Source organism: Corvus kubaryi, unplaced genomic scaffold, assembly GCF_017639235.1.
Source record: "Corvus kubaryi isolate FWS band 111438036 unplaced genomic scaffold, C.kubaryi_AGA036_p1.0 66, whole genome shotgun sequence".
NCBI lineage: Eukaryota > Metazoa > Chordata > Aves > Passeriformes > Corvidae > Corvus > Corvus kubaryi.
The window spans coordinates 30,332,605-30,346,971 of NW_024582054.1; positions in this window are offsets into that span (position 1 = coordinate 30,332,605).

Genomic DNA, 14,367 nt, shown 5'->3' on the forward strand with positions numbered 1-14,367 from the left:
GTGCAGGTCAGTGCTGCTTCACAGAACAGCTCTGCTGGATGAGGCCACCCCAGCTGGCTGTGCTGCTCATCATTAGGTGCTTACAACCATGTAAAAACTTGCTCACATGGGACAACACAGAGGAAGGGTTTGTGAGAGGAATAGTGTCGCCTTCCAAGGCCTGAGGATGACTGCAGTCTTAGACCTGGAGGCTCCCTTCTCCTGAAGGCAAAACGAGATGTTTTACAAACTGGAAGATTCCTGTCACAGGCACTAGTGAAGGAGCCATCCCCCATAGCAAACTTGAGGACAAAATTTGTTGTCAGCCAGCTGACTGGGGATGGCTGCAAAAGGGCCGAAGAGCAAAGTGTTGACACCAAATCTTCTCATTTCATACTGGTTCAAAAAGCACTGAACCTTCCTGTGTACACTTATCTTGTGATTACTGCAACTTTAACCAACAAGGAAATAAATCTATTTTGAACTGGATTATGTTTGGATTTTTCAACCAGTTGCAACACATTGAACAAACTCAAGAAATTCAGTTTCAAGGTTGTGCTTATGGAGCACTAAGAGAAGAGCTGAACCTCACTTGAAGCTGAACATGCATACTGCAAACCAGAGTCAACAGAACAGCATTCCCACACTACTAAAAGCAAGGGAAAAGAAAGTAGGAAAACACACCAGCAGTGGAGATACCTGACACTCTCTTGCCTGGTTTATTTTCTTAATCCCAGCCTCATCCCTCACTTACCACAGAAGAGTCTTTGAAAATCCATTTCCTTTGGTCCTTCATAAGAATAAAACTAGAACAGTTTAAATAAGTGATGGTGAAAATACATAAATAATAATAAATAAGCTTTGCTAATAGCACTGTTGCTTCAGCAGCTTGAGAAAGAATGGTACTGATGATGGCTGTCATCGGGAGCACAGAGTGATTGCCTTAATTTCTTATCTTTGCAGTCAATTCCACTGTGAATGCATCCAGATACATACAATTTCCCACACAGATGCTATTTCTCTGCCTTAAGCTCCCTCCAACATCTCCCTGTGTGTAATTGTTCGCCTGCAATCTTTCTTGAGATTTTTCCAAATGCATATCTCATGTCCCACATCTTCCCCAGAATTTGGCTGCAAATGCCACATTTTTATCAAGCTTCACTTATAAATAAGTAGAATGGAAGGAAAAATTGACCTTAGCATAAGAAAAAGAGAAAATCCTTCAGTTGTTTCAAGACACTAATTACAAGCTAGAATGCAATTTTAAGAAAAAAATATATCTGCATTTAGAGCTTAGCAGGTCTAAATTATGCAGTTATGAATATTATGTTAGCCTAATTAATAACTTAGTTTTAAGAGCACACTGAAATTATGTACCGGTGTCTAGTGGATATTGTACATAGGCACCCTCTTACTCAAAAGGATTTCAATGCATTTAAAATTGAAATGCTTTAAATCTGGAAAATGCTATACTATCTGACAAGCCTAAGAGGGACTTGAAATAGAATAAAATCCTGATGTCTCAGCTGCCACTGTTGGGGGAAGTAAAAATGCATTTGAAAGGCTGGGTTTCCATACACGTTCTACCTTTGCTTTGTTGTCATGGAATAACCTGGTTTCTATCAGCATTCAGAGGGCATTTCTCTAATCTGAATTCTTGAGGTATAACAATTTAACTGTGATAGCAAATACTGTGAAAGAGAAATAAACCAAGGAGAAGTTGTCACTGCCACAATTGCCTGGTCAAGAACAGACTTCTAGGTGTTTCCACACTTAAAATAGCAGGTGACCTCAAGGAAGACTCCAGTTCCTCACCATAAAAATGTTCAGAAACACAAACATCTTGTTCAATTATTAACAAGATTTACAGTCAGGTATTTCTCAAAGGTGCACAGAGATAGGACAAGAAAAAATGGACGGTATGGTAATTCCAGCTAGAGACTGGGGCCATAAACCACAACCACCTCCTCCCACAAAAAAAACCAACAAAAAAACCCCAAACAAACAAACAAAAAAAACCCACACACACACAAAAAAAGAAATTATAAAAAAAAGAAAGAAGAGCATCTTTCCTCCATGAATTTAGTGAAACTCTGAAATGAGCTGCCCCAAGCTGAAGTCTCCATACTTGGAGATGAATGGAACTGTGTTTGACAAGGCCCTGAGCAACCCGAAGTAACCTATCCTTGATTAGAGGAGGGAGTTGGACTTCCAGAGGTCCTTTCAAGAATAAATCACAAATCACCTCATGAAATATTTCATGAGGAACCTACAAGTTCCAGTGACCATTAAAATCTGGTCGAAGGTTCTTTTGAAATCCACCCCGCACCCCCCAAATAATGTTTGGTACAGTAAAACAACAAAACACTACAATGTTCATGGAGGACACACCATCCTTTCAGACACCTTTGGAGAAGACATAGTCACAAGCTTGTTGATCAAAACTAAAACTGAAGCACCCCCAATGAAATCACATTGTGGCAAACACCAAAATCAAAGAGGAAACACAAGAAAGAAAACTCACAAAGGAAAAGAGAGAAAGATACAAGATTCTTCAGAGGAACCCCAAAGTTTAACTGTGCCTTGTTAGTGCCAATGATTGTTGGAGACATGATGTAAAGCCCTTGTAGTTTGGTGGCAGATCTTCAGCATCATGTAAAAGCATTTTCCATGTACTTAGATGATGGCATGATGTGAACACACAATCATTTTCCCAGGGTCCTTGCAGTCTACTCCAAATAAGTGAAACAAAAAAATCAGGATTTCCCTGTTGCTTTGTTTCAAAGACTCCTCAGCAAGTATGGTTGTAACAAATACATTTCAATCTGTATTTAAATATGCAGTAGCCAATCCACATATCATCCCTTCTCACCAGTTTTTCCAGAGTACAAAATGACTTTTTAACTGATTTTATGGACTTTATGTAAAATTTTCTCTTTTCGTCCCTCCTTTAAGTCACTTTTATGTCTCTGACCAATCTTCATGTAACCCTCCCAGTGCCTTTATGAGCCTTGCTTTCTTTCATAGTTTGCATGCATAATTTTTTTATTAGACAGAGTCATTCCAGCCCCTCTAAATATTTATTTCCAAAAAGAACAGGTTCTGCTGAGCCATTAGCAGCTGCAGTCTTACCTTCATGCTGACCTCCCCGCCTCCACCATGACCCTGCAGTAGCATCATCCAATTATATATGCCCATCAATTCCCTCATTCTGGGGAAATTGGGTTTATTTAAATTCAGAAGCCTAGCTCTTGCCTTCACCTCCACAGCTTAATATACAAGGTCAAAACTAACAGTTATGTGATTTTTGTTCCCAAAAGTCTATGGCCTTCGCTGCTTCTTTTCCCTATTACCTGCTATCTCCAGGATCGCCTCATAACCATTTGTTTGTTTTGCAACTTCCATTCAGATTCTAGAACCCCCAGTTTACCAAAATCCTCGATTTTCTATCCAGTTATAACCTGATAAAGCAAAGTACTGGTTCTCTCAATTTATTCACTGCTTCAAGAAAAAATATGCATTTAAATACTTTGCTCAGAAAGGGTGTATTTCAGGGTAATTAAAATTCTCTCTTTGAAGCTATGGTAATTCACTAATGAATTGTACAGACTCATTCAGATCAAGACAAAGAGCACAAAAATATGCTGCTCTTCCAAGTGCATCAGTCTCCCTGCAGGTAAACAAGCTGCAGTGGTAACCACAGGTGGAACCTGTTGTTATTGTAGCTTAGCTTCCCACACAAGCCTGAGCCAAGCAGGGAGGGATGAGTGCAGTGCTCTGGTGGCAGCTATTTTTGTGCCTTGACATATTTCCTGTGATACACAGAGAAATTGGTAAAGTGCTGTTCCAAATTTTCCTCAAACAATATTTTCATGTATGCACACAAAATGGTTTGCGAGAAAAATAATCATCAGCTGGCAGCCAGACAACTCTGCAGGTAATGGGCTCTGAAGATGATACCTTCAGACTCTGAGCTGCCAGGGTCATTGCTGCAAGGTCAGCATTTAAACAGTTAAAACACTATTAATTAAAACTGGGGGTTTTTCACTTTGCTAATAATTAACTGTCGTAATATTGTTACTTAGCTGCCACTCTCAGAGACCACCTGATTTATTGCTTTGCCAGCAAAGTTTTGTTCTTAACAGAGTGCTCTTCAGTTCTTTGGAAAGTCCCAGATTTATACATTGTAAGAAGTCACACAGCCTGGCCTGGCATGGCAGGATGACTGTCTTCTGTTCCCAGCTCTCTTCTTGATCTCCTCTGTGATTCCAGACTCTGCACTGGTTCTGTCTGCTCTATTTATAATCAGGGCATAGACCATGTCCCTGGGAGGTGTCTGTGAGTGCCTACCACAAACAAGGCTGTAAGTCTTAGGATCCATAAAAGTAGGTGACAAAATGGAGCGACATCTCAAATGAAGTGTCATATACCACTGCTTTGTAGACTATAAAAACTTCCTCCACTTAGTGTAAAGGAAAATAATGGCAATAAATATAAGTCTTACAGAAAAAATAGGGTAAAGCTTTCTCCTGGAGAATTAGCACTAACACATTTTAAATGTGCACTAGATGTTACATTTAAAATACAAATTTAAAAAATGTGTAAGTAATGCACCTATAAATCATCTTACACATATGAACAAGATGAATATGTATTTGTTTTCAGCAAGGAAGACTATTATTCCAGTTCTGAACAAACCACAACACATTTAGTGTGGGACTCAGACCCAAACTTAACAAAACAATGTGTGTTGATTCTCAGTCTCCATAAACAAGACAACTGAATACCAACTTCAGCATTTCACAGCAAAGAAAAGGAGTAGATTCATTTTTCTATAGAAAGAGAAAATCTAAAGAGCTTTAACATTTTTGACAATTATATTCACTCTGCAATATCTACATCAATCACCACCCACGCATGCTTTGAAGACTGAAAGTAGATAGTAAGTCTAGCAGAACTTCGTGGTGGGAGTTGTGAGGCTTTTTTTATCAAACTTTGAAAGTAGGCTTGTAAAAAGTAGCTTTAAAAACCTGGTTAAATCCCAAGGATATTAAAGTTTTGGACTGACTACTCATTTCCCAAGCTTTAAACCCTTGGTGGTTTCACCATTTTAGGTAATTCTTAATTGAAGAGAGGATTATTTAATTTTATTTTTTAAAACAATGGTTTACCTTAGTTCATGTAAGTATTTTGATTGGGAAACATTATTAACTTTATTGAGGAGGAGGTCAGAATAAATGGCCAGTAATTCTCCTGGTCCTGCAGATTTACAAATCCACCACTGAAATCAAAGCAGGGAGATAGGATGACAAAAATTTCTCATTACAGCTTGGAGAGACCCCAAGATAAAGCAAAGGTTGGCCTTTCAGCCTGCCCTAAACTTGTAACCACACGGGTGACACTTCGTAGCAGTTCACCCATATGATAACCAGAAGGCTTCTGATTGTTCCAACACACAGCTTCCAGAAAAACTCCCAGTCCTGATGCTTCAGCTTCAAATGATAGAGAGCTCAACATATGCAGTCACTGGTTCTGCTCATTTGCAACTGAATAGAAAGAAGCCATATGAGAAATTAATCCTCTAAGTCCTTCCAATAGAGATAGGGAAAAAGAAAACAAAACAGAAGAATACTGCAGGGGCTTAATTTTTATTGATCTGAATTTTAAAGCAGGATGAGAATCAGTTCTTTTTCTGTATAGGCCAGTGCACTAATCCCAGATGCAAAAGCTTATATGGCTAAAAAAGCTTCGCTCTAACTAAACTGTCACCACACACTTACCCTTGGGACAGGCTAAAATTCAAGGCTCTTTTGTACTTGAGCACCCAAGCCTGTAAAACAGAGCTTTTAGCAATCAACCCAATGGCCACCTAGTCAAAATTTTCATTTCTCGGTTACATATTTCCTTCTCAGAGCAGCATTGCAAGAAGCCTTTACTCTGGGCTCTGACTTTTGCAGCTAAGGAAGGAAACCAGCTCCCTTGTGCAGGAGTCCAAGACAGTACATTCACCCATATTAATGTAACTTGGCTCCAGGACTGCTATAGACCATGGCAAAAGCTCACAGCTGCTGGCTCCTTATGGAGCTCTTCTGCCTGGGGACACCTCTAAAGAAGATTCTCCACATTCACCATCAGTGCCAAAGAGCAAATAACTCTAATCCCCAGAAATGGTGGGTTGGGAGGCCACAAATTGGGCCCTCTCCTCTATCTTGAAGCAGCTCTGCAACAGCAACATGTCCCTGCAGTCCCTCAGCCCTGGACCTGTGGCTGTCAGGAGCACTGGAAGGTTGGTCAGCAGATTCACCAGGAGGGGCTCTCAGGGCTGATGTGGTCACTGCCAGCCTTCTCCCCAGCCCATAGCTGACATGGAGGATTCAAGAGGAGGTCCTCTGCCCACACTGCACTGAGGGTTACCAACCTGGGGCTTGAGCATGTGGTGGCACCACATCATCATCACCATTATTATTATTATTGTTATTATTGTTATTATTATTATTGTTATTATTATTATTTCTGGTTGTAGATGTGATTCAAAGGCCAGAAGCTTTTTTTATAAAAGACCTGCTAGAGTGGTACTCAGTGGCAGCAAAGGTCAAGACACACAGCTTGGTACAATAGCTGTGACCAGACAAAGACTGAAAGAAAGAAAATCCTACAGAACATAGGTGTGACCTCTCTAAGATGCTCTGAATATCCTGAACTTCCCAGGGGAAGCACCTAGGAGGGTATACCAAAGGATTCATGACAGAGATAGCCCAAGATCTTTGTTGTTAGGACACAGACAGGACCTTTTGACAGAGCAGCATGAACACACCCAGCAAGCGTACAGCAACTTGCTTGTGCTACGTGTTACTGCTGCTTTCTCAGAGCTTTTAAAAGCACAGAGCTCTGTAAGAAGCATGTTGGAACTCTTCCTAGCAGTAACTCCTCCTCCTAGCATGAAGCAGTGGCAGATACTCACTGCAGTATTGTCTCCTCCTTCCTGACACCTTCTTCGGCCTCACCCAGGTGGAGGTGACTGCTCCAAGGGACGTCCCTGTCACACTGCCCTCCAAGCAGTTCTCCACTGTTTCCCTTCCCACCACAGGCCCAGCAGGGAATTGAGCTTAGATTTAACAATTGCCTGGAGTTTTAGATTCTGTTTGCAGTTTTGGTTTTGTTGGTGTTTACAATTCAAGGTGCATATATACATACACAAAAATACTGCCAGGGTATTGTCATAATAATCTTGAGGGAAATAATGCCTGAGAAACTGGAAGGTATTCTTCCTACACTTCCACATGCTCTGCTTTTAAAAGGCAAAGGAGGAAAGGAGCAAGTAAAATACGAGTCACATCCTCTAGATAATCTATTCCTAGATTTTCTAGAAGTCACAGAGCAAACTGAATAAAATGTCTGGTTATAAACTCTTTTTTTTTGAGAGAGCTTTATCATAATGAACTTCAAATAGCCCTTCCTACTGTTGAATTTACCCATGTTTTTGAACAAATTAAATTCATCCAAGGTGATGAGGTATTGCTTAGTTTTTACTTCTTTATGTCCCACAGAAAGTGTGAGAGTATATTCCAGCCTGCTGCAGGCTTTGCATAGCAGTATAATGTTGTTTTCCCTTCCTAATCTCCAATGTATTTCTCTGAAACTGCAGATGCAATGAATGATCAAGCTTTGTGTTTGTTTGCAGGGGATAACAAAAAAAAATTTCAAGCACCAGTAACTTCCTGGTGCTTTCCTTTTATTTTCAGTGTTTCTGGATTATACAGTTTCAGTCTACCTCATTGATTTAGGATGGAATTAGCAGGCAACATTTCTAGTCCAACATCACTTCCTTATCCAAAATATGCAGGACTGTTGGAAGCAGGAGCAAGCAAGACAAACTGCTTCTCATCTCTGCTATTAGGATGTGAAGCAATGACTCCACTCTGATACCTCTCCCTCCTAAAAAGTTTTCGTAAGGAATGGCTCCATTTCCAGCTCTGAGCCAGGCAGCTCACAGATGAGCTTCAAGACACTAATAAAAATAATCAACAACCTTCTGGAGCCTGCATCATACCCAATAATGATGTTCAGAGAACCAAGATGAAATACTAGTAACATATTCAGTGGAGTCTTGACTCAGTGGAGAGAAGAGGAGCAGTGGGGTGAGGAAATCATACCAAAGAACATTAAAAAGAGAAGAAAGTGAATTTGTTTTTAAAACCTTAATCTAACAGAATATTTCAAAATGGAAGACACTTTTTATAGTAGTCATACTGCTAGAGGAGAGCTTGCACACCACACTAAAACCCCAACAGGTATTAAAAGCTGTGAAATTTATCTGCTGCAGAACAGAAGGACAAAGACAAGGTCATTCACTGTGTGCAAGTGGAAGAACAAGGCTCTGAAATCCCCAAACAAATCGGGACAGAAAATAATCTCCTTGGCAAAGCTTTGCAGTATTTGAGCATCAGGAGAAAGTCAGAAGCATTATTATTGACTAACCAAGCTGACATTTGGCTACTGTTTAATTCTTACAGTTCCTTTGAGATGAAAGGATACCACTTCCATCTCCAAGTGGTGGTTTGGCATAGTCAATAGAACATAGAATATCAACTTTTTTTTCTTAGTGGGTTGAGGAAGAGAGGACTATCCTGAAAACTTCTCGCTTGCCTATTGTCCTTTATCTTGCTTGACTGGTTGATTTTCAGCAGCACTTGAGGTCTAATTCTCCTAATTAACCCCATTCTCATCTGTTTTCAGTCTTTCCCATGAGGAGGTTGGTGCAAAGAAGGTATCCCAGGAAGATGTGTGTGTTGGGTACTACCACCAGGTGGATCAAGCCACAGCATCCACAAGAAAGGGACTGATTAGATGGATGAAAAACCCCTTCCTGAGGAAAAGAGCCTGCATGGCAAGAGGCTGCAATGGTGGCTGAACACAGCTTGGAAGGTGATACACACAACACCTGGAAAGGGCTCAAGTCAGCTCAGCTCTTCCGATCTGGAATAAAATCATTCAACACGTCCCAGGCTCAAGGCAGAAGCTGCTGAGAGAACAGCAGATAAGTGTGAACCCCGTACAGAACAGTAGCATAGATCACCTGGCACCTGATAATTGTGGCATGTCTTTGTTGACATGATCAATGTCCAAAGACTACAGAATCTAAATAGTCATATCTGTTTTCTGAGAAAGCTCCAGCTGGGCAGCAATTCCACTATCAGTATTTTATTGGCAGAGCTGCAGCAGCACTTTATGATGTTCAGCCACAGATGACAAACTACATCCCAGTAGATATTTCGTAGTAAATCACTCCAGTCATTCTCCACCCCCCAGCTCTTCTTGTTTGCCAGCTACCTACAAGCAGAGTACAGGATTTTTTTTTCTTAGCTGTTTGCTAAGATTTCCATGCACAATCTTTGATCTGTGGATTGCTGCACATATTTGAAATTCAGCATTTGATCTGCATCAATTGCTGGCAGGGGAATTTCAGCCACAGGACTAAAAATGCAACTCTCAGGATCAGATTTATGGTGCAAATATTGAAATACACATTTAAGAAACAGTACTAACTTTGGAAATTAATGGCATAAAAGTCCCTAGGTTTACTTCACAGACTCAGTTATCATCAACATATGTGGGAGAATTCATTCCAGTTCTCATCTTTTTATTCATTAGCTTACTGCTCCACCTAGTATTTTCCTGGTTTTGAAATTAAGGAAATGGAAAACATTGGTCAATTTTCTTACAATTTAAGACTTCATGCCTCCATGGCATGTTCTCTTTTCTTAAAAAAACCCTTTCTTCTCTGCACTGGACAGACTCCCTTCAGGCCATTGTTTCCCAAAGGAACACCAAGGGTACTGGTCTGATGCTTGGGACCATCCTGTCCAGATGGCAACTCAGGCAGAGAGGACACGTACACGACACCAGCCCTGTCCCCTCTGCACTCACTGGACAGCAGTCCCTGCTCTGCCAGGCTCTGCACCTTTCAGGAAAACTGAATTTACACCCACACATTTCCCCTGTGACTTCCTTTAGACATTATTAAAAACCTTCATTTCCTGATGATTCACCAACACCTGGGAGCAAGTTCTGCTTTTTGTTCCTCTCCGACTCCAATCTTTGCTTCCCCTTAGCAACCGAGTGGCAAAACCTTCAAGATTTAAAAGAAACAGGAATGAGTGTGTAAGTGTATGCTCGCTTCCCTGGAGTGCATGAAAGGCTAATTATAGAAATTAAATGCTAATTCTTCAAGGTTAATATAAGCAAGTGAAAGGCTTTTGCATTATTTGCCTAAGAGGCTACTTGAAAAGCTTTAGTCCTTTTGCTCCTCACCTGTAATTTCTACCCTTCCTGCCCATGCTGGGTTACACTGGGTCAGGTTTTTAATTGGTGCTCGTTAGCCAAGCTGTGGATGCTCCTCTCTGGCCAGCCCCTGTGCCCACAGGCAAGTGCTGCCTGCATCTCTGTAGTGGGAGAGGAAAGCAGAGCCCCCTCCCAGCAACAGCAGCACTTTGATCTCTGTCACCAGCGCCTATCCTGACACCCTGTGGAGAACTGTAAAGGGCAACAAAACAGACACAACAGAAACATTTTTGCAGTCCAGCTCCTTCATGTGCCAATAAGAGACAAAAATGCGAACGCATGCATCCCCAAAATCTGCATTGTTTTGTCCTTTTTAATGGACTTCTGCAATTTAATGTTGTGTTCGACCATGCTCAGAATGCTCCGGTTCAACATATCCCATAAGCTGTCCCTTAAATCACAGCAAATACCACCTTGAATTGAGGGCCTAATATACATTTATACACAACCTGGTCTAGTGGAAGGTGTCCCTGCCCAAGACAGAAGAGTTGGAGCTAAGTGGTCTTTGAGGTGCCTTTCAACTCAAACCATTCTATCATTCTATGATACGTATTTTACTACATTTTTTATTATATATCTGTTTTTGTCTCTAAAAGATCCCTCCCACACCACAGAGGGCCTTGGCATATCATACTCTGAATACATGTGAGTGAACATAACTTACATTGCAAGAAAAATATAGTTGCAAAGTTATTCTTTCCCTTTGATTCTCTAAGCAGCTTTTGGCAAAACAGCATCTCATTACAACCTGCCATCCAATCATGCTGACCAGGGCCCTTTAACTGGGGTGGTGACCCTACCAAAAAGCAGCAAACCCTCCTCACAGCACAGGCTCTCTCTTAAGCAATAATGGAGAGGCCCCAAACACATCAGGGCCTCACTCCATCAAGTCCCAATGGGAAAACAAGAAGTGGGATGAATGTATGCTGCACTGTTTCTAAAGCACCTCAGTTTTTGATGCACCAAGCAGAAAGGTCAGAATTAGCTTTATGTTGATGGTTCTTGACCTGTAAGAGCTACACAACTACTCCCAGGAATGTCATCAGAGGAAGAATAACAAAACTGCCCCTACTGCAGAGTTATAATAAGGCGAGGAAAGAGAAGGAATTAATTTGATAGACCTACATTCACATATTAATTAAAGATAGCAAGAATAATTATACACTTGGGAAAGGCGAAGACAGGTCCTCAGAATATCAAGAGGTCTATAAAAATTCTGGTGAAAGGCACCAAAACCTAAATAAAAAGAGGTGCAATTATTCTCCACCACCCACCTCTGCTGAGAGTGGGAGGGGACAAGAATCACAGCAAGAGAAAGTAAATGTCACAGATGGGTAATAGGGACAACAACTGGAAGACACTCTGCAAGGTCTCTGCGACAGAGAACGTCTGAACGGAGACGATCCAGCAACAGGATTTACCCGAAGGACTCAGACAAGTTAAAGGACATTTCACAACTCTCCCTCAGTGGTGGGAAGGGAACAGGCAACTCTTCAAATGGAAAGGGTTAAGGTGAGCAAAAAACTGAAAAGGGGTTTTAGCAGGCTGATGGTGTTTTCCTTTCACCTCTTGCAAGATTAGGACATGAAAATAGAGCAAAACTTCTACATTCCCTACCTTGTTAAAAAGCTCAATTCCTCTTCCCTGCAACATTTCTGCTGCAAACATTGTGTTTGGATTAAACAACAGAACAGAAGAATACATATATAGTAAGAAGACTACATGCAAACATCATGTGCCTCCAGAATAAATGCATGAACCTAAGTAGATCCTAGCTGATAAGCAACACAGCAAAAATGGGTTTATTGAGCTGATATCCTACACATGCCTTTCTACAGTAATTGTCCAGGAACTGCAGCTGACTCCATAGGGATGATGAAGCAGCTGACATCATTAAGAAAGGAGAAGGAAGATGCTTATAAGACATCCTTTGAGCACCAGCTACAGAAACTTTGCAGCAGTGATTTTAAACTCAACCAGATTCTGGTATTGGGTAATTAACACAATGACAACAGAGACTGGTGTAAACGTGGAACCCCCTCATCTGATGCACACATCACACAGCTGCTCAAAATGCTTCAGAGAGCACAGAGAGGTGACACAGCTCAAATGAGAGTCTCAGGGACTCCTGTTGTTGCAGAACAGACATTGTAGTACAGAAGTTTTAAAGCACAATGAGCAATTTAGGCTCTTGCTAAAATGTACATCCACTCTTACACGCTTCCACCTCTGGCATAAGCAAAAGGTAACCAACACTTAGGATATGAACCTGGGATGTCCCTAGGCTCTAATCAAATTTCAGAATCTTAATTACATTAATCCTTGGTGTCAAATCCATGTACAAGGATTTCATATATATATATTTATATATATAAATATATCTGATACTGTCCCACACGACATCCTTGTCTCTGAATTGAAGAGACATGGATTTGATGGATGGACTACTGGTGGATAAAGAACTGGCTGAGACACTCTGGTGTCCCCAACATGAGAAAGACCTGGAACTGTTGGAGAAGGTCCAGAGGAGGCCATGAATTTGATAAGACAACTGGAGCACCTCCCCTACTAAGGCTCTCCCTGAGAAAGTTGGAGCTGTTCATCCTGGAGAAGAGAAGGTTGTGTGGAGACCTGACAGCACCTTCCAGTATCTGAGGGGGCTACAGGGAAGCCAGAGAGGGACTCTTTGTCAGGAACTTTAGTGATAGGATAAGGAGTATTGAGCACAAATTGAAAGAGGAGAAATTCGGGTTAGATATTAGGAAGAAAATCTTTACTGTGAGGGTGCTGAGGCCCTGGCACAGGTTGCCCAGAGAAGCTGTGGCTGCCCCATCCCTAGAATTGTTCAAAGCCAGGCTGGATGGGGCTCTGAGCAACCTGGTCTGGTGGAAGGTGTCCCTGCTATGGCAGGGGTGTAGAGACTAGATGGTCTTTAAGGTCTATTCCCACCCTTTAAGATTCTATGATTGCCTGTCTCTTTCTCTCTTTTTCTCTGCCATTTAAATCTAGCTGAAATACCAGAATATAGTTTATAAGTCACATTTAATATAGTTTATAAATTACAGTTTAGTTGGAGAACATCCTAAACCAAACCTCACTTCCCCAAAAGTTGCAGGGAAAGTCTGAATCCAGAATGAAAACTCAATCTAGCAACAAAACAGCCTCAGTATACATTTCTGCTGTTATTTAATCTCTAGGTAGTAACCAAGAGAGTTTCACTGCAGCCTTTGGATTATGCTAGCAAGAGCAGAGAAAAAATCCATTGGTGAAGGGTTCTTGGTGGAACAGGTACAGATCAGCTGGAGGATTGTGAATAACTTCTTGTTCAAGAGGGTCTCGGGCTAAGCCAGCACACCACTAACGATTCCCTCACGTTCCAACACTATTTCAAAACAAGGGGCAGAATATGACACTGGGGTCTGGTTGCTCAGAGATTACAAAAGACAGAGCTCTGGAAAGGGTTTTTGCCAGATTACTGAGTAGCTTTGCTTTAGATAGTAACTTAGAATCTTTTTTGGCAGCAATTATACAGCATAACGTACAGATGAGATGTGGCACACATTCCACCATATGGGCTAGAAAAAAGCAGATGTCTGGGGAATATCTTCAACTAAAAATATTGTGTCTTATCTGGCTAAGAGAATTGTAAATATTTTAAATGATACTCAGAATATTTAATTGCACTCTTTGAAATACTGGAATTTACATGCAAAATAAACTGACGATTAGATACAGCACCTTGAAAACGTACTTTTCTGTGATTGCATTACAATAAGGATACATTCAATGTGTGGGGAAAAAAAAAAAGAAAAAACTGAGATCTTCTGAAAAATCTTCCGGTAAGAACAGAGGTGAAGGGAAATTCTAACTTCATCCAAGACAGATTTTGGTTGCCTTGTGGGAGACAAGAAAGACCTGATGAACCAGAAGACCTCTTCCAAGTCTTCAGAAATGTCTGAGCTAAAATTATTTTTTCTTGGAAGCCAGTTGCGGAGTCTTTAAGACACCATGACTTAATGAACATTACCCATGTGCTAATTTAGCAGA